Raw genomic sequence first — 19,749 nt, forward strand, 5'->3', positions numbered from 1 at the left:
GGCAGCTGGGGATGGGACAATTCCTCCTGTAGCCACTCCTAGCACTTCACACTCCGTTCGGACTCCCACACCCCTCAATGAGCAATCCTCCTGCACAACCTCAATGCGCACTGGTTCCACAGTACCCCTTCCACCTGACTACATTCCCTCCACACCTTTATCACTTCACTCCTCCCCAGGCCGTTCTTCTTTTTTGTCACCAATGCGACATGTCGTTTGCCCCCGCACCGTGGACCACAACAACCAATCAACCACCACTCCCCACACATCTTCACAACCCTTGCACCACCAGCAGCATCAAATAGCCTTGGAGCAGCAACGATCCCATCTCATGTTAATGGCACACGTTGCCCAAATTCTTAGGCTGACCCCAGAGCAGATGAGACTATTGGCACAACATCTTCTGTCTGGGACATTTCCAAGGTTCAACACCCTGCATCATCAGCAGCCTCAGACACAAGATCTGATCCTAATGGGCCACTTGACCACAACTCTACAGCTAACCCCAGACCAGATGGAACTATTGGCCCACCATTTGATGGCAGGAACCTTAACAGTGCTCACCACACTGCTTCAGGCACCACCACCAACTTAATTTTTTGTTTTTTTGTTTAATTTGGTTTAGTTTTGTTAATGATTGTTACATTGGCCAATTTGTTGGGCCATTTTTTTTTTTAATTTGAGGGTGGCACAATATGATTTATTATAGTGCTTCTTTTGGGGATGAAATAAAATTTTATGCAAAATGATTAGTTTGTGTTTGCTCTTTGGTTTTTTAGGAGTGTTGGTGGCCAAGTAATGGCCCTGGTTAATGTAGGCATTTATACACACGTGCTTCTCGATCTCCAAACATATGATTTCATGTAAATTTAGATAACTCAATGTTCACATAACGACCCAAGAAAAGGTCTCCCTTCAAATGTAGCTTCAAAACAAGTCTCAAGGCTAACATAAACCAAAGCCAACATACTAACAATTACAGACCACACCACTCGACTAAACAAATACAACACAAAAGACATTCGATGTGTACACCAAAAAGAAAACTTGGGTAATAAAATAATTTTTTTAATAACACATGTGGGTGTCTACCAACTGTAGCGTACAAAAAATATATTACAATATATAATAGAATGAACTAAATTGCCAATGTAACATTTGTGTTGCAAAGAGCAACATACTTTAATTTTATTTAGATAAACATATTTTGTGTTCCAAAATTTTTTTTGAGGTTTTCACTAAAACAAGTCTTTTTTGTAAACATTTTTGGTTTAGTTTGTTACCAAAAACAACAAGTCTTTTTTGTAAACATTTTTGGTTTAGTTTGTTACCAAAAACAACAAGTCTTTTTTGTAAACATTTTTGGTTTAGTTTGTTACCAAAAACAACAAGGCTTTTTTGTAAACATTTTTGGTTTAGTTTGTTACCAAAAACAACAAGGCTTTTTTGTAAACATTTTTGGTTTAGTTTGTTACCAAAAACAACAAGGCTTTTTTGTAAACATTTTTGGTTTAGTTTGTTACCAAAAACAACAAGGCTTTTTTGTAAACATTTTTGGTTTAGTTTGTTAACAAAAACAACAAGGCTTTTTTTGTAAACATTTTTGGTTTAGTTTGTTAATAAAAACAACAAGGCTTTTTTGTAAACATTTTTGGTTTAGTTTGTTACCAAAAACAACAAGTCTTTTTTGTAAACATTTTTGGTTTAGTTTGTTACCAAAAACAACAAGGCTTTTTTGTAAACATTTTGGTTTAGTTTGTTAACAAAAACAACAAGGCTTTTTTGTAAACATTTTTGGTTTAGTTTGTTAACAAAAACAACAAGGCTTTTTTGTAAACATTTTTGGTTTAGTTTGTTACCAAAAACAACAAGGCTTTTTTTGTAAACATTTTTGGTTTAGTTTGTTACCAAAAACAACAAGTCTTTTTTGTAAACATTTTTGGTTTAGTTTGTTACCAAAAACAACAAGGCTTTTTTGTAAACATTTTTTTTTTTTGGTTGCCAAAAACAAGGCTTTTTTTGTTTTTTTTTGTTTTTTTGGGTCCCAAAAAAAGGGGTTTTTTAAAATTTTTATATTTTTTTTGGTTGCCAAAAACAAGGCTTTTTTTGTTGTTTTGTTTTTTTGGGTCCCAAAAAAAGGGGTTTTTTAAAATTTTTATATTTTTTTTGGTTGCCAAAAACAAGGCTTTTTTTGTTTTTTTTTTGTTTTTTTGGGTCCCAAAAAAAGGGGTTTTTTAAAATTTTTATATTTTTTTTGGTTGCCAAAAACAAGGCTTTTTTTGTTTTTTTTTGTTTTTTTGGGTCCCAAAAAAAGGGGTTTTTTAAAATTTTTATATTTTTTTTGGTTGCCAAAAACAAGGCTTTTTTTGTTTTTTTTTGTTTTTTTGGGTCCCAAAAAAAGGGGTTTTTTAAAATTTTTATATTTTTTTTGGTTGCCAAAAACAAGGCTTTTTTTTGTTTTTTTTTTTTTTGGGTCCCAAAAAAAGGGTTTTTTTTAAAATTTTTATATTTTTTTTGGTTGCCAAAAACAAGGCTTTTTTTGTTTTTTTGGGTCCCAAAAAAAGGGGTTTTTTAAAATTTTTATATTTTTTTTGGTTGCCAAAAACAAGGCTTTTTTTGTTTTTTTGTTTTTTTGGGTCCCAAAAAAAGGGGTTTTTTAAAATTTTTATATTTTTTTTGGTTGCCAAAAACAAGGCTTTTTTTTTTTTTGGTTTTTTTGGGTCCCAAAAAAAGGGGTTTTTTAAAATTTTTATATTTTTTTTGGTTGCCAAAAACAAGGCTTTTTTTTGTTTTTTGTTTTTTTGGGTCCCAAAAAAAGGGGTTTTTTAAAATTTTTATATTTTTTTTGGTTGCCAAAAACAAGGCTTTTTTTGTTTTTTTGTTTTTTTGGGTCCCAAAAAAAGGGGTTTTTTAAAATTTTTATATTTTTTTTGGTTGCCAAAAACAAGGCTTTTTTTGTTTTTTTTGTTTTTTTGGGTCCCAAAAAAAGGGTTTTTTTAAAATTTTTATATTTTTTTTGGTTGCCAAAAACAAGGCTTTTTTTTTTTTTGGTTTTTTTTGGGTCCCAAAAAAAGGGGTTTTTAATTTTTTTTTTTTTAATTATAATTTTTTTTTTAAGGGAGAAATGTCACATTGCTGGGTACAATAACAAAACCAATGAAAAAAAACTATGATCTTTTTAACGGGGTGACATTCCGCACAAATGGCTCCTTTGGGTCTGGAGCAACCCCCGAAATGTTTTCTAAAACTAGAATTCGGTCAATACACCATGTCACATACTCCAAAAGATCCTCATATGTGAGGTGGGTGTGCCCTGGGTAGAAAAAGACATAACAATTAGTTTTAGCCAAAATGATCCAAACAACGATTGTAATTAATGTGCCTCAACAAATATGCTTAGGAGTCTATTGTTTGGCTTTTATCAACACTCTGAAGCAAATATGCTAAATTGCTGTTGTAAACCTTGAACTCAAACTTTCACAGCAAATTGGTCAAAAGGTTACATAAGATGGCTTGGAATGTTAGTAGCAGTTCCACCAAAGCTAAGTAAAAGGCTTTTCTTCATGTCAACACAAGCAATCATTTAGAAGAATGTAAGGTGTTTTGGGTTCAATTGGTCAACACGATACATGTGCACACATTTATCTCTATCACCATTGGAGTTTGTGTAGCGTTCTCTCTCCCTCTTACTGTCTATAGATTGAACCTGACACATAGTAGAGACTTACCCTTTGGAATTCGGAGGGCCAGTTCTGGCCGGAGGAGATATGTCTGCTCCCCTTTATGTTTTTCCGCCATCCCAGCTGTGTTAAGAGAAAATAAAAAATGTATCTAAAAATCGAATCACGCTAACTGTAGGTTACGCAGTCATGAAAACGCTCTAACACCCACTCATTACCCCTCCACATTTCCCTGACAGTTAGATTTAGACTTTGATATGGTGGTGATGCAGATTTGTACAGTGCAAGCGTCATTCTACTGGGTGAAGCTTGTAGCGTTAAGGATACGTACTCCCTGCTTTGGTGCTGATTGTGTTTTTCGGATGTTTTTTGTGCCTCAGCCCTGCCTGTTCTAAGTGTTGGAAACATATCATTTTGGGAGGGCTGCGGAAAACTAATCAGGTTAGACTTACACTCTCTAGGTTTTTGGGGACAAGAGAAATAACAATCCTCCTTTTTACATGGCCCCTGTACACACCTCTAGGCACCTCCCTCCTGTTGTTTGACCCCACAGCAGGCAGCTTGCTATGGAGGCACATGAGATGAAGCCAAGCACCCTGTGCCTGTTCAGGCACTAGGCTGTGAGCCAGCCTTGCCCCCCTCCCTTCCAATGGTCTCAATGATTAGGAGTGACAGCATCAGGAGGCAATATTGGCATGCTGTCACCTCAGTTAAGGAGGAGGGGGAGTCTGTTCCAGACAAGTATTAGTGCAAAAATTTGGACCGTAAAAAATGGTCCCAGTAAGTCTTAGGGGGAATATGCACACATATCACTTGGAATACTAATGCATAGAATGCATTCACATAAAGAACATGCTGCCTTTAGAACAACTTGAAGCCTGAGCGGGGACATACACAGTTAGCATTTCTCCACTTACTAAGTAGACACATTACTGGAAAAGCACACAACTTACCATCATCATGTTTTTTTGGGGCCCCTGAAGTGGATGGCGTGGCTGGCGTGGCTGGCTCTGGAGAAACTGCACAAAAAGAACACAAATTGTGAACTGGAATGTGTTACATTACCGAGGAAGAGTATTTATGAAAGATTGACAAACACACATTTTCAGTGTTGACTAAATCAGGACATGATTAAATTACAATGTCCACAAAAAATTTACAAGTACAAAGCACACCATTTCCAATGTAGAGAAACTAACACCAATTTAGAATAGGGTGGCTTGAGATAACTTACAAAAGATAACATGTCCTGTAAAGCTCCCCAAAACCACCTTTCAAACATGAAGGTTAAGCAAGAGTGTTTCATGACCAACCTTCCTGTCACATATAGCAAAACTACACTTGCTTAGACTCCAACTTAGATTATCCTAGATACACATCATCCTAGCACACACAATTCATGTGAGAATCTAATTTTAGGTACTTACAGACTAGTTCAGGGGAGCCTGGAGTGGGGGAGGATGGGGGAGACCCTACATGGGGGGATGGTGTCCCTTCATGGGGGGATGGCGTCGTATCTCCTAGAAACACAAAGACACAAATACAATCCTTGAACCAAAGCTATTTGATAAAGACACACAGAAAGTAGTTGGGAAACATTGAAGGTAGTAGTTACTTTGGACTGGGTAAGCAGCAGCCCCTCTTCACCAGTCCTCCACAACTAACATCCTCAATGTCAGCTGCTACATAACCCCAATGGCAAAATATAGATATTACAGCCCTTAGATTTCCCAGGACACATTGAACACACAAACACATGTAGAATACTTACTTCCCATTTGAGGAGAGCCCAGGTCCTCATCCGGTTCAGACCAATTGGCCTCTTCTTGGGCACCAATGTGTTCCTGGCCCGGATCCAGGCGACTTGGCCCTGCCTGAGGCTCCTCTCTTGCTGAAGTTACATCAACCACAAAAGAAAACAAAACAAACAATCATTCTTCCAAGTTCGACCTAATACACAACACACCAGCACATCCACATTACTTACAGGGGGCCTGAGAAGGCTGAGCCTCCACATCCTGATCACTGGTTTCTAAAATAAAAGAAAAACATTATATATTATTTATGGACACAAATAGGCAGTAACCTCTCATCATGCTAGCACCATACTCAATGCCCCTACAATTCAGAACATAGAAGTGCACTTACACCAATGAGATGCATTGACCATGTTTTAAAACAGGAGGGCACCATGCAAATTAAGCGGGCGCCTAAGGCCTCGCACCTACAGGGGCCTTGCGGCCAGTGGCGGAGCACCAACATTTCGAAGGGCGCAGTCAGGGAAATCTCCCAAGTAAAAGGTTGCTTTCAATCCTCGGATCAAAAAGTTGCAGCAGTGTGCTGCAGTCCCTTCACTGCGTCTGCCAGGTGTCTGTTGTCCGCTGACACTTACTCCTCCTTCTCTGCCTGGGGATTGGCCGTCTGATCATGTTATCCTAAGATGTGGAGGAATCGGTAGGTGTGTACCTGCACCAGTAGGAAGTGACTGGCCGGTCAACTCACTCTGCTATCATCAGTTGTTGCTCTGGGAGGAGAGCTCCGCCCTGGACCCGGAACATACAGGTAACCAGGCCCAGACTTGATATTTTGCAGGCTGGTCATAGATTTGTTGTGTCCACTATGCAAAGTGGTTGAGTAGCCCCAGGGAAGTTGGAAGAGTCTGAAAATGGTTGGTGGAGGAGGAGGAGAAGAAGGCCCTGGGTGGCTGGGGGACAAGGAGAGGGCCCCTGGGGGTTTTCTAGAGGAGGAAAGATCCACAATGACGCCAGAGTCAATTGCCAAGGAAGAGAGTGGAGCTGAGCAAGTCCTGCCTATCTGACATGAAAGCCAAACATGGTGTAGATGGAGCCCTTTGCCCTACACAATGACAGCACCGGAGGTGGAAGGTGAGTGGTAGCGGGTATTTGACATTATAGAGCATATGGACTCTGTCCATTATTGGTAGTTTTGTTTGGAGTTGTCCTTTAGATGTTTAACTGTGTTGTTTTTGACCCGAGCTGTGAGGGACTGAGGTATGACAGCCCACTATGCTGAGACTTATAGTGCCCTAGAATGTTGAGGACTGAGGAATCCTTAGTCACTAACAGAGGGCACTACAAGTCTTAGCATAGCAGGCAGTAGTTCCTCATTCCCCTACAGAGAGCATTACAAGTCCAAGCAGGTAGCCTTCTGCAGTGGGACTTGTTGTGCCCTTGACTGTGGTGGACTGAGGAAGGGAAGTGTAAGAGGGTCTCTGTAAGCTCAGATTTATGGGGGAGTTTTGGGGACCACAGAGTTCCCTTTTACACCAGAGTCCACAGCTTCCCCCCTCAAATAATGGTTCCCAGAACTCTCCTTACATCAGAGTCTTCACACTTCCCTCTTACAGTGTAGTAAGTCTGGAGACTCCGATGTAAAGGGGGCTCTGTAAAATGTGATTAGAGATTTGAAATTTCTACCATTTTTATTTTCTACTTACGATCCACAATTTTCAGCTGCTCAAATGGCTCGCTGTCTCTGAAGGCATATTGGAGTGTGGCCGTCCTCCTCCTCCCCTTCTTCACCAAAAGCACAAGAGGGTGCCGGCCGTCCGCTTTGGCTAGAAGCAGAAGAAAAAAAAGAAACATAAAAAATACGAATGTACATAGTAGTATTAAAGGTTGTGAAGAGACACTTGATGGAGGTAGGAAAGGTAGGAGCGAGAGGGAGGGGGGGGGGTGTGTTGGTATTAGTGTTGTTGCATAGCTAAACACATGTCCACCTACCCAAAAAATTGTAACCTATCTGGTCACATGTAATGTATATTTTTACTTACCGGAGATTTGCTCCACAGCCTTTATCAGGAGCCTGGGTGAGCGCCTTTTGGCATCACTCCAGGCCCGCTGCAGATCCACCAGATCAGCCTGGAACTGAAATCTCCGCTGCAGCCTCATCCAGACACGACACATCATCTTGTGCTTTTGGTGAAGATGCATGTTCACCTTATCATACCCCCAGAGGAGGAGGAGCTGTGGAAAGAGCAGTGTATGTTTGAGTCCAAGTATGTCCAAAATAGTACAGTCTTCAAATAACATGCTAGGTCGTCTTTGAGATATTGTAGAACAAAGAATTCCATTTCTGGTGATACATATACATCGATGTCCAAATCTACCTCCATGACATAGGTTGCCCCACACTGGTGATTTCCTCTACATGATATAGCCATTTTCTCAATTGGCCTTTCATGACACACCCAGGGCCGCCATCAGGGGGGGACAGGCAGTCACTGTATTTACAACCTTATTGCTGTCCATTTAGCAGGGTGAAAGTAACTTTACACACATGTAGCATAGGTATCAACTTTTGTCACCATGTTAAAAGGACAGCAGTATGGGTAGCATTACAGTGACTGTTATTAGTCCAGGCTCACTAAACTAGCCAATGCTTGGAAAAGCAAGCCATGCAGATTGCTTTTCAGGTCCCTTTTAACATGAGCTGTCTGATTGGGTGTGGCTGTTAATTTTTGACGCAGACCTGATAAGCCCCTCAATTCTCCTTTATGGAGTGTTATATGTAAATGGGATTGCTTCATTTGAGATGCAGATTTAAACTATGTATGGCCAGGCTGAAGGTACCCAAGTGGATTGCTCGATCACCTGGAGGACAACGTACAACCAGTCTGTCAGATTTTACACACACTTATCGCTAGCATCTCTTGTAGCCACTAGCAATAATCACTGTGTTTTCCTGGCAGGGGCAGCACCGGGTGAACACAATGGCTCCGCAGGAGGGTTTCCCCTGTCTGTGTTGATGGTGGAATCAAGGCAAAATGTTTTTCCTGCAAGCCACGGGACAAACAAAGATAGTTTTGTAATTAATCCATGATTTTGCCAAAATGGAAAAAAAAGAGGTTTGCTTTGTATATTCTTAAGTTTGCTACATAACTAGAACATGTAACAGTGTTATATCATTGCATGAGATTTCCCCTCACTTCCTGTCTTGGTGTCACCACGACAGGAAATGAGGGAATCTCCCGTGGGGATATAGCCAGCAATTCTTTCCTTTTATATATACTATGGACATTATAAGGCAACAATTGCAAGCTATTTCCCCACAGTGATATTCCCCTCACTTCCTGTCTTGGTGACACTAAGACAGGAAGTGAGGGGAAATCTCATGCAATGATATCACCCTATTAGAAATTGGAGTTCCGTCTAAAAAGTATACATAAAGTAAGCACTTGGTTTCCAAAGTGGCAAAATTATGGAGGAGTTAAAACCCCATAGTGTGATTGGGGAATCTGACGCTGTGCTCCTACACTCCTCAATGTGTCTGTTCATTATGCTGTGCTGAATTATCCTTGATTCGCAATTCCTGCAAGAGTTGCACATGGTATGTGGGAGATGCAAATTTAAGGTGGCATAATTATCCACACAATCACACATAATCCTTTTTAAAGGTCCCCAGCAGAATTTGATGGCATAGTGGTTCACAGCAGTGCCATCAAATTCCAGTTAGATCTGTAAATTAACAAAGCAATGTGATCTGGGGGTGTATTTAACTTGCAATGGACACCCCCATTCATTATCATATGGCAGTGTGAGATGGGTGTGTTGGGAATGTGATCCATTAAGAAAAGTGATTATACACTCATGTGTTTCTTTTAGAGGTGATTTGTTCAAGGCAATCCTTTGAAGACATGACCATTCCAGATTTTTGGGATCACTGATTCCATCTCAGGTGAACCAATTAGCTGCTGTGTGCAGATCCAGCTTATGATGGTAAGAGTGTCAGACAAGACAAACGGGGCCGAGCTTGCAGTATGTATGGATGTATGTAAGGCAATAATTTTTGGCATTATGCATTTAGGGAATATAATAATGTTTCTAATCTTGCATATATGAAAAGGGTCAATACATTTGTCTTTATCTAGACAGATTCCAAAGCGTCAGAGCAATCTGTCACAGATAATTGGGTTTCATTTTGTGTAAACGTTGAAACTAATCAAATCTATCTATATACAGGCATAGCCCACTTTAAGTACACAATGGGACCAGGGCATGTATGTAAACTGAAAATGTACTTAAAGTGAAGCAATCCCTTTTTTCTTTTCTCAATGCATGAAAATACACCAGCTCCATTGTAAATTTTGGCCACATTGACATAGCCTTACTCCGAAACCATGTGGGAGCATGTTAAGGGGATCCAGGACTATGACATGATAGATTACCTAGGCAAGCTGCCCAGCCACAAAATGGATATGGTGTAGTCCTGGGTACCCTCTCGTTGCTCCCTAAGTTTGTTATCCCTGTCACTTATGGTTTGTGAGCAGTGTCATGGCAAGCTGAACAAGCTGTGTCCTTACTCACGATTGTATATAAAGTGAGTGTACTTAAAGCAGGGTATGCCTATCTATATCTATATAGAAAGATCAGAGATGTGAACCTGTTCCCTATTATATACACTAATATATGGTATATAACATATTCTATAATGTATATATTGTATATAATGTATATAATGTATATAATATATATATATATATATATATATATATATATATATATATAGGGAACAGGTTCACATCTAGGAAGTTTCTATAACAGGAAGCTTCTAGATCACGTCTAATAGGCAGAAAGTGCATGCGCAGATCAGCAGACCAAAAGTTTCTTGCACACCCGCTAGATAAGCGACCCACCCACCCACCATCCCCCATCCCGCACACCCACCATCCCCCATCCCGCACACCCACCATCCCGCACATTCACACCCCCTCCTTACCTTACACACAAATGCCACAATTTCGGACGTGTAGAGCGCAGGAGCCATGATTGCGATAAGGGCCGGGACAATTTCCGGAAACGTGTGCACGCACCAAAAGTTTCGTTTCCGGTTTCATGTATAAATGTGAGAATGTGGGTTTGTATATTCGCGAATTCGCGAATAGTCACCATACACAACCATTAAGCATATTTAACTTAGAAAAAGAAATACAAATACATACATTTGTGGACACCAGAAAACTTTATTTAGACACATGAAGACATTTGTAAAAAAGATTGTAAACATGCTGTTTAATACACAAATACACAGCTCAAACATTTCACATGACATATTTTTGGCACAGTCTCCACAGTATCCCATTGAAGCCACAGATTTGTATTTTTCAAACAAAAACAACCTTTGTACAACATTTAGACCATATACATCGACAAAGAGCCCATAATCAACAGATGCATGTGCAGATTGACAGAATTATGTTAACAGCAATAAATACTTACAGAGAGTCAACACACAACACAGCCAAATCTCACCTCCATAAATAACAAAGGGCCACAAATGTGAACCATAAAGCATGTGACACACAAATATTTTGGACCTCTTTGTAGGTCAAATCTTTCCTGATGTCTGAGTGAGCTATATATAATCCAAGCAAACACACACCCAGAATGGTAACGCCCAGTCCAAAAATTAACTGTGTGTGTCCTGTGTGTTTTGGAGCATGCTCAGTTGCCAAAACAAGGGAAATAGAAATGAGGAGGAGGAGAGAGACCGAAACTGCCCAAATCCATGTATGTATGTATGTAGGTGTGTATAGTATATGTGAATTGATAAAATTCTCTCTTCAAGTTTGCTAGTCATTATTTAGAATGTTTAGATACAGGAATACATACATATATATACAATTACATGAGAGAGCGAGAGAGAGAGAGAAATATATATTTAGGGAAACAATTGAAACACACCTTTTGGGATTTGGGAAGTGAGATTGTGACGATTGAACAGATATGTAAGCCAACAATCTGACTCATCACTCATGAACATCCCTAAATTTGGCGTGGCAATTATATCAGGCGTTCTTATGTGCGTTTTGGCTGGCGTTTTCACAGGCGTTTTGACATGCATTTTTTGGGCAGGCATTGTTATATGAAATCACCTAAAAAAGCCCCAAAAACAGACCACAAACACCTACATGTGAACGTAGCCCGTTTGGGGGCGTTTGAGGGGGATTTGTCCAGCTCAAGGATCAACTCCCAAAACAGGCAAAAAATCCAATCCTATTCAGTTCAATGGCCCCTTTTCCCATGTGAGCATTTTGCCGGCATGAGGAAAACACCCAACGCTCACTGAGAAATAGCACAATGATTAGGGAGTCTGCCTTCCTGCTGTAGGTTTGTAAGTTCGAATCCGGAAGGAGCCCTCTGTATGGGCAACACTTGGATATCTCCAATTCTCCAAATGTTGACATCAATAATTTTGTTCATGTTTGAAAAAGGCATGTGTATCAGCAAACTTTTAATCTAAAGACATGAACAAAATACAAAAGATGCCAGTCAATATGTAGCAATATCGTGAGCTAAAGCTCTATTTGTTTGTTGGGCATACTTTGCTAATTAGCCAAGTATGAGATATATATATATATACCTTCAGTTAAATGTGTATTAAAATGGTAACACTTGGCCATACCCATATGGAAGAAAATGTAGTATTTGCAATATATTTCTAAAAAAATTCTTTGGAAACACATAAAATATTGTCAAAATTGTGACATTTCCTTGATATGTGTGAAATGCTAATAATCTTTCTTTGAAATATGTTTTACATCTATTTTTTTTATATCTGACGACCAATTCCCCAATGTAATATTTTGTGGGTTTTTTCCGATAATGTGGAGGTTCTATATAAACACTGTAGATTTGACTGCTATGATTTCTGAGTTAGCAGGAAAGGTGTATGGAATGTGATGGTGTTTACTAAGGGATCCCTTGTTGGAAGTGTGCATGTTTTTCCAATTCCGCCGGTTTTTGCCATTTTCTATGGGCGAGACAGCGGATTTCCAAGCGGTATTCAAAAAAAATTTGACCCAAAATCGCGCTGGCGAAATTTTTGGAGCCTATTTGGCGTTACGCATGCGCACATTCGCGCGTTCGCAGCTCGAGGCTGGAGGAGCTGTTTAACCTTTCTACACTTTCGCAGATATCTCTCTTTCTAAGTCAGTTTTTGACATTTTTTAAACGCAAGTCATCTCCAAATTGACTTCCACACCTTCCACAGTGATTTGGGATTTTTGGGGGTACAGGGGAAAATTTGGCTAAACTTTAGTCGAGCTTTTAGCTGGCGTGGTTTTAAGTCGCGCTCTGACCATATTGCATCTTAATGAATCTCACACTAGGCGCTATTTTCCGCCCGCCGTTCTTTAAATGCCAATTTCAGACTTAAATAATCGCCGGTTCGCAAAATCCCGCCGAAACGCCAATTCGCCGTACTATGAATTAGGCCCTATGTAACTATGTAACAGTAAGAGCTGGGGAAATGTGGTATAGACTCCCTCCAGAGGTGGTTCTGGCCAGCTCCCTAGATTATATATAAAAAATAACCACGCTAAACACGTTATAGAAAAGCCAAACAATATTAAACCTGTGCTTAAACAGTGAAAAAATATTGGATGTGATAAAGCTGCAGCTGTAGTGGGAATTCACCAAATAGCAAATATAAAGAATAAAGCTGCGCTACCTTGAATTGTATATAATCAAACATATGCAAAAAAAGTGATTGAATAAATCAAACAGTGAACAATGAGTGCATTTAACAATAACACATGAGAGTAGATAAATAAATCATACAGTGAATAATCAGATGCAAATGGCAATAACACAACGTCCGTATGGAATTCCAAAAATCATCAAAAAGGAGAAAAAGGTAAAGATAAAGTCCAATTAAGGTGTGCAGGATGCAGAAAATGAAACCATCCACCGCAATAATGTGACTTCCTCTTCAATCCCTGACAAGTGCTAAAGCAACACTATGCGCTTACCAGAAGGCAGATGCAATAAAGCCCTACAATATGTAAATGGTGTGGCTCCTGTCTGCTCCAATGGGCAACACTCTGACCCCTCTGGCTGGACCAACTTAGCGGTAACCCCGATCAAGAACAGCACCGCAGCACGGACAACCTAAGTCCAATACTCTCCAGCATGAACCATAGAAAGATGAAGGCCACAAATGGTGAAGTATTTAGGCACAAATTTTATGTTAAAAAAGGTAAATAACTCACATGTAAAACGAGATAAAAGCGCTAGTAACGGCAAGATCCGAAGATGCAGCCGTCCGACTTCCGGGCATTACGTGCTGACGTCACCACGTAATACCTGGAAGTCGGGCAGCTGCATCTGCGCTTGTCAGGGATTGAAGAGGAAGTCACATTATTGCGGTGGATGGTTTCATTTTCTGCATCCTGCACACCTTAATTGGACTTTATCTTTACCTTTTTCTCCTTTTTGATGATTTTTGGAATTCCATACGGACGTTGTGTTATTGCCATTTGCATCTGATTATTCACTGTATGATTTATTTATCTACTCTCATGTGTTATTGTTAAAGTCGGGCAGCTGCATCTGCACTTGTCAGGGATTGAAGAGGAAGTCACATTATTGCGGTGCATGGTTTCATTTTCTGCATCCTGCACACCTTAATTGGACTTTATCTTTACCTTTTTCTCCTTTTTGATGATTTTTGGAATTCCATACGGACGTTGTGTTATTGCCATTTGCATCTGATTATTCACTGTATGATTTATTTATCTACTCTCATGTGTTATTGTTAAATGCACTCATTGTTCACTGTTTGATTTATTCAATCACTTTTTTTGCATATGTTTGATTATATACAATTCAAGGTAGCGCAGCTTTATTCTTTATATTTGCTATTTGGTGTATTCCCACTACAGCTGCAGCTTTATCACATCCAATATTTTTGGACTTTATCTTTACCTTTTTCTCCTTTTTGATGATTTTTGGAATTCCATACTGATTATTCACTGTATGATTTATTTATCTACTCTCATGTGTTATTGTTAAATGCATTCAGCTCACTAGATTGCTTTAAAAAAGTCTGGATTATTTCCTAGGTGTAAATAATATAACTGGGTACTAATATTTATAGGTAGAGTTGATCAAGGGAATATGGGATTGCCTCTTGGAGATTCAGGAAGGAATATTTTCCCCTGCTGTAGCAAATTGGCTTATGCTTTGCTTGGGTTTTTGGCCTTCCTCTGGATCAACTGCGGGTATAGGATTGTGTATATGGGATTGTATGGTTGTGTTTTCTTTACTGTTTTTTTTTTTTTTATTGGTTGAGCCAGATGGAATTGTGTCTTGTTTCAACCTGACTAACTATGGATGGAGGGGATGATGATGATGATGATATCATTGACAGGACTTGAGTGCCGAATAGAGCAGAGGAGGAAAGTGAGGGTGAAGCACAACCCCAACAAGGCAGCCATCATGGAAGAGTGGAGAGCAGCCACCCAATTCCACCAGATTGTGAAGTTGTTATCTCCCAGCCCACTTCCCACACCTCAGCTGTCTTGGCCTTTTTTAGCACATGTGCAGCCGATCGCACTGTTGCAATTTGCAAACTTTGCCTCAAGCAGATCAAGCGTGGCAAAACACTAGCCATTTGGGTCTGTGATGGAACCACTTGGCACCCCAATTAGATGCGTCCTTCTGCCAAACAGTGCCTCCTGCCCTCTAACCATTCCGAGAGCTAATATCAGCTCTTTTTACCCCAAACATCGTACACAGACAAGGTGTGAGGTAAAATCCAAAGGTTTATTGAAGTTTATTGAAACTTTAAAACATACTTTATACCCTATAGTAGGATATTCCCCTTCTGATCATATTTCCCTAACTATACAAACTGTAAACAGGAATATAATTAAAACATAGATAACAACAGCTAACATAGTCTATAATCATTAAGTTAATTAAACAACTAGCCACCCAGACAATGTTGTGATTATTCAGAGATCTCACTTCAGGTCAGACTGCCCGATCACAACAAAGTACATTACACATTATCATAAGTATAAACACATAACATCCGACATTAGTTTGCTAACAAGGTGAGCCAATTATCAATAAACACATAAACAGTGATCTCACCCCACCTCAGACTAGTAGGCAACAGAAGACCCAGGGCTTTCCAGATCTCATTACCGAGCTTTCTTTTCACATACATCTGTTCACTGAGTTTCAAGTTGGCAGAGACCATCATAGCTCCCTTGACTATTAAATGTAATATTGTCCTTTTTGCTATATATAACAGGACATCTTACTAAATGCTTGTAGCTCCCTCAAATGCCAGGGCCCATAGCCAGTAGGCAAGAGGCTAGCTTGCAGTCCCCTCCAAAAGCCTCTGTCCCGGTTGTTTCTGTCCCAGGTATCACATACTTGACAAGGCATTTAACCTCCCACCACTCAGCATGTTGGCAAGAGCACCTAAAGGCCACACAAAAGGAACACAATTCTGCTCCTCCTCACTCCTCACCTTTCCGGTCTACTCCCGCTATACCTCATGACCTCTCAGCAGCCTCCACTGACAGGGATGATGGTGTAGCAAAGGGTGTCACAGGTCCTTACAGCACTTCTGCCAGGAGCACACCACCAGTTGTAGGCTATAGCAGAAAATGTATCTGCCCCATGTGCTGCAGCGAAACTAAAAATCCAGTCACTGCCACCCACATGCTCAGCGCCTAAATTAAGGAATGAATTAAATTAATTGTCAAAGTTGCTGGCTTTACAACTCCTGCCTTTCTGTCTGGTGGATTCTGCTACCTTCTGTTATTTTGCAGAATGTGCTGTACCACATTGACAGCTTTCCAGTCGCTATTTCTTTGCACGTAATGCCATTCCAGCTCTGTACCATCACGTGGAAGGAAATGTTGTGGCATCATTGGGAAAGGCAGTCAATCACAAGGTCCATGTTACTGCGGATACCTGGTCCAGCAAGCATGGTCAGGGATGATATATTTTGTCACAGCACACTGGGTAACTCTGCGTGCAACTTGGAAAAATGCAGGTTAGGGCTCAGTACTGTAGCTTGTTGTGCTGCTACATCTCCATATAGCTAGTGGTGATGATGCAAGATTTTTCAGCTCCACCTTCACCTCCTCATCCTCCTTCATGCCCTCCTCTACTGAATTGTCGTATGAACCACCAGTACCCCCTAAGCGTTCAACAGGCTTTTCAATGAGTCAGGCTAAAAGGTGCCATGCAGTGCTACAGCTGGTCTGTGTAGGGGACAGAAGCCACACCTGTGCAGAGATTTTTGTAGCCCTACAGGGGCAGGGCCAGAGGTGGTTCATGTCACGCCAGTTGGAGTCAGGAATGGTGGTGTGCAATAATGGCACAAACCTCCTGTCTGCCCTTAGACAAGGAAGATTGACACATGTCCTCAATTTGGTGGTGCAGCATTTCTTAAACAGGTTCCCAGGGCTGGAAGGTCTGCTAAAGCAGGCTAGAAGAGTCTGAAATGGCTCAGGCAGTCATACACAGCCAGTGCTCGGTTTTCTGAAATTCAGTGGAAGTTCCACCTGCCTGTAAACCACCTTATTTGTGAAATGCCCACCAGGTGGAGCTCAACTCTGGCAATGCTGCAGTGGCTGCAAATGCAGCAAAGGGCTGTCAACAAGTAGCTGCATCAGTATGGCACAATGACAGGCTTAGGCCGGCTCTGCTTTTTCTCTCCCCGCCAATGGAGAGGATAATAAAGGAAGCATGCACTGTACTGTCACCATTTTAGGAGGCAACAAGGATGGTGAGCTGTGACAATGCATGCATCAGTGACACAATACCTGTTGTGTTCGCGGAGCAGAATCTCGTGGCAATATGAACAGGGCACTCAAGGCAGAGCAGCAGGAGGAAGAGGAGGACTTCCTTTCCTCTCAAAGCACGCTTTATGCAGACATTATTCTTGCAACGCCACACAACACACAAGAGGAGAGGGAGGAAGAGGAGGAGGATTCTGGCAGTTTTGGAGGCATTGAAGCAAAGGAAGATATACAGTATCTCACAAAAGTGAGTACACTCATCACATCTTTGTAAATATTTTATTATATATTTTCATGTGACAATATTGTATTATGGTGTAAATTTGCTGTCCCGTCAAAATAACTCAACACAGCCATTAATGTCTAAACCGCTGGCAATAAAAGTGAGTACACCCCTAAGTTAAAATGTCCAAATTGGGCCCAAAGTGTCAATATTTTGTGTGGCTACCATCAGGGCCGGTGCTAGACTATTTTGCGCCCTAGGCAAGACCAGCTAATTGCGCCCCCCCCCCAAAAACAAATGTACATATTGCCCCCTTTCCTACACATAATGCCCCCCCTTTAACCCTACACTCCCCTTCCTGTATACACTGCCCTCTTGAATCCTACACCCCTCTTCCTGTACACACTGCCCTCCTTTTACCCTACATCTCCCTTCCTGCACACACTGCCCTCCTTTAATGCTACCCCCACTTCCTGCCCACACTGCCCCCCTTTATTGCTACATCCCTTTTAACCCTACACCCCCCCTTCCTATACACACTGTTCCCCCTTTAACCCTACACCCCCCTTCCTGTACACACTGCCCCCCTCTCTATAGGTGACATCCACCGGGGATAAGGAGGTGACAGGAGAAAAATGTGGCACTGGCCATGTCTGTGCCCTAGGTGGCAGTACGCCCTAGGCGGCTGCCTAGTTCGCCTAGTGGTAGCACCGGTCCTGGCTACCATTGTTTTCCAGCACTGCCTTAACTCTCTTGGGCATGGAGTTTGCCACAGCTTCACATGGAGTTCGCCACAGCTTCACAGGGCACAGTTGTACTGGAGCCCTCTTCCACTCCTCCATGACGACATCATGGAGCTGGTGGATGTTAGAGACCTTGCGCTCCTCCACCTTCTATTTGAGGATGCCCCACAGATGCTCAATGGGGTTTAGGCCTATAGACATGCTTGGCCAGTCAATCACCTTTACCTTCAGCTTCTTTAGCAAGGCAATGTTCGTCTTCGAGGTGTGTTTGGGGTTGTTATGTTGTAATACTGCCCTGCGGCCCAATCTCTGAAGGGAGGGGATCATGCTCTGCTTCAGTATGTCACAGTACATGTTGCCATTCATGGTTCCCCCCAATGAACCATAGCCCCAGACCATGACACTCCCACCACCATGCTTGACTCTAGGCAAGACACACTTATCTTTGTACTCCTCACCTGGTTGCCGCCACACACACATGTCACCATCTAAACCAAATAAGTTTATCTTGGTCTCATCAGACCACAGGACATGGTTCCAGTAATCCATGTCCTTAGTCTGCCTGTCTTCAGGCTTTCTTGTGCATCATCTTTAAAAGAGACTTACTTCTGGGACAACAGCCATGCAGACCAATTTGATGCAGTGTGTGGCGTATGGTCTGAGCACTGACAGGCTGACCTCCCCACCCCTTCAGCCTCTGAAGCAATGCTGGCAGCACTCATATGTCTATTTCCCAAAGACAACCTCTCAATATGATGCTGAGCAGGTTCACTCAACTTCTTTGGTCAACCATGGCGAGGACTGTTCTGAGTAGAACCTGTCCTGTTAAACCGCTGCATGGTCTTGGCCACTATGCTGTAGCTCAGTTTCAGGGTCTTGGCAAACTTCTTATAGCCTAGGCCATCTTTATGTAGAGCAACAATTGTTTTTTTCAGATCCTCAGAGAGTTCTTTGCCATGAGGTACCATGTTGAACTTCCAGTGACCAGGATTAGAGAGTGAGAGTGATAACACCAAATTTAACACACCTGCTCCCCATTCACACCTGAGACGTTGTAACACTAATGAGTCACATGACACCAGGGAGGGAAAATGGCTAATTGGGCTCAATTTGGACTTTTTCACTTAGGGGTGTATTCAGTTTTGTTGCCGGTGGTTTATACATTAATGGCTGTGTGTTTTGAGGGGACAGCAAATGTACACTGTTATACAAGTTGTACACTTACTACTTTACATTGCAGCAAAGTGTAATTTCTTCAGTGTTGTCACATGAAAAGATATAATAAATTATTTACAAAAATGTGAGAGGTGTACTCACTTTTGTGAGATACTGTACGTCAAACCTTAAGAGATGGTTTTCCATCCCCAGAACCCTTGGGAGTAGTACATGAATGGGAGGAGGCAGTTCCAGATACTGTAATCATCAGTGAACCCAAGGAGTCTGCTTCTCGTCCTCCACAAACTTGCAGTGCATAGGCTCCCTCATTCTTCAAAGCTTGTGAAAGGACCCAAGAATAAGTAGCATTAAGGATCACTA

This window comes from Pelophylax lessonae, assembly GCF_965119305.1.
Source record: "Pelophylax lessonae genome assembly, chromosome: 4".
Lineage (NCBI taxonomy): Eukaryota > Metazoa > Chordata > Amphibia > Anura > Ranidae > Pelophylax > Pelophylax lessonae.